Source organism: Branchiostoma floridae, chromosome 4 (assembly GCF_000003815.2).
Source record: "Branchiostoma floridae strain S238N-H82 chromosome 4, Bfl_VNyyK, whole genome shotgun sequence".
Lineage (NCBI taxonomy): Eukaryota > Metazoa > Chordata > Leptocardii > Amphioxiformes > Branchiostomatidae > Branchiostoma > Branchiostoma floridae.
This window is the reverse complement of record NC_049982.1, coordinates 33,068,496-33,071,174: the sequence shown is the minus strand read 5'-3', so window position 1 is coordinate 33,071,174 and position 2,679 is coordinate 33,068,496.

Below are 2,679 nucleotides of genomic sequence, written 5' to 3'. Positions count from 1 at the left end.
CAGGGACCTATTTGTGGACGGGGCGTTTCCATGGCTGAAAGTCGTGAGTCTGCTAATGATGTATCTGGTCTTCCTTCAATGAATGTATATATTTCGCCAGGCGGGGAGGAACCATTTTGAACGCGAAGCGGGTAGAACTGTATATGTGGAATTCTATGAACCATTAAGCTATATTTCTTATACTTATAGCAACACATCTTTCTCTAAACTGTGCGCTGACATATAAGAAGCGACCCGCTGGCGATCTAGTCTATACTACATGTCGCTAGAATGAAAAAAAAGGAACTTAGTAAAAACGTAGCCATAAATGTACTGGGCCAGGAAGCCACCATTTGCCAACAAACGCAGATCGTTTCCCTTCTCCCTTTTTGTACTTTACTAAATGTTTCTTCATCGGCTCCTTTCTCTTCCTCCTAGTCCTTTTGCTGAACTGCTTTGCTAGCACCACACAAGACGATATGGGTGGATTATAGAATGATATTTGGTATTTGGGTAGGTTTTGAGACATCAACTTGTGACATATCTCATAAAAAAATCACGGCAGTTAGCTCCGAGTTACAAGCGTGGTGTCTATTGTAGACTTGGACAATTCTTTCAGCAGATCAAGTTGACCCGCATACCACATACTGTAAATGCAGAAATGTTCGCGGTTTTCGCTGTGACCACTTCACCGCGAATTTAAAACCACCGCGAACATTTTTCTATTATGATATCAGATTGCAGTCTATGGTATTACCGCGAACTTAAATCCTCCGCGGAAAGTCCTTTTCCCGCTACCGCGAAATTAAATCCCCGCGAACTTAAATACATTTACAGTATCTCAGCTCAATTATTGGGCTGCAAAGTAATTCTCACAATGGAACTTCAACAATGGAACGGGAGGATACGTTTTGGCCTAAAATGACATTTAAACAAGTGCATAGACTATCTTCACATTTGTATTTTTGGATTCTCTTTAGAAGGATTTGGCCATTTTCTACTGTCCAAGCAGAGGTTAGACCCCGGCTGTTTTATTAACGTTTTTTTAGTCGTTTTTATCGGGCTTTATATTTTGTCATTTTTCTTGAAGTACGCCAGCCAGTTAGGTTTTGTCACAGCAAGATAAAAAACAAAATAGAAAGCCCGATAAAAACGACTAAAAAATGCAAAAAACATAGCCGGAGCCTAACCTCTGCTTGGAGAGTAGCCATTTCCACCACAGTGTATTTTGGTATGGGGATACAATAACGCATCAGTCAAAGGGCGACTTCGTAACTGTCCATCATTGGACGGACTAGCGGCCGGCCTGCAAACGGTTGCCAGTACCAAGGAGGGGAGGGGGGTTAACCCCAGCCAGCGAGAGACAGGCTATTGGCATTAATAAACATTCTTTTTTTTTGCATTAAGGAATTTGCTGACATTTTTGTACTGGCGTGAGTTCGGATTGGTTAACCTTAGCACAAAGAAATTTTGCAGGACTAAGTTTAATTCACGAAACATGTGAGAATGTCAGTCTAAAACCAGGTCTTTTTTTACTCAAATTACCATAAATGCATTTAAAAGTCATTGCACGAGAAAACCAAGCCGAGGCCGGAAGATGGGGGTCGGCCAAATTGGCTCATATACTTTGTATGTGTGATAGGTATGTGGAACTATGAACAGCCATGTAGTTAAAACCCTCCAGCTATTTTTCGTTACGGCTCCTGCGACCCCTCCTCAGAGACCCTCTAAAGTCCAATAGTTTATGGCGGAAAATTACTGAAATTACAATGCCCATCCTGATATATCTGATAAAGTTATGAACATAACTTTTTTGATGTCCATGTAGTATGGGTCCTAACGTTTTACACACCAAAAGTTGAAGATGTGGCATTACAGTTAAGAAGGTGTGCTAGGGGGTTACCTGAACCACTAATTTTTATCACTAAATTTTAGTCATTTTCAAGGCCCACTATCTGATATGAGCGGTTACTCTGGCGACTGGTTTTACTGTTGCTGAAGAGAGAAACATCTACTTCAAAAACAATCGTCGTCTAATTGGGCCATAAATAACGCGAGCCGTGAGCCGTGAGCTAACGTTATAGTAAATCGGGTGATTATATTGCACTACGGGAGTAAGTCATGGCAAATGTCGTGTGTAGTTGTTTGTGGCCCATGTACAACTGTAGAAAATATCCTGATTGAATGACAATATCAATTTGGGCTCCATGTGGGGGTTTATGTATACTACAAAAGGCATTAAAATCGCGAACATAAAACCACCGCTAAAGTTTCTGCATTTACAGTATCAGGATAGGGACCGCCTTAAAAGACACACCGGTACCAGTAAGACCTAATGACGGTTAGCCAGGTCTCACAGACACATGCCAATTGACAACACACAACATTTGTTCATCAATTAATAATGAAAACTATGATCACGGAGGCTCGCTTTCATTGTGTGACAAACCACGCACTCTTGTGTGGTACAATAGAAGCTAATTGTGCGGAAACAAATGTTGTTATGGCAAGTTTATTTAGCAGGTTTCATTTACCAGCGCCATGGATATAGTTTCAGCTTCGTCGTATTTTTCAAGGAAGGATTAGGGATTAGTTTTTGTAAAAAAAGCTCCCCTGTCGCGGCGTGAAAGGTGTCAGATCCTGTGCCATTGTACTATTGCCCTATTCATGTGATTCCTTTGGGCTAAATCATTCTATTTA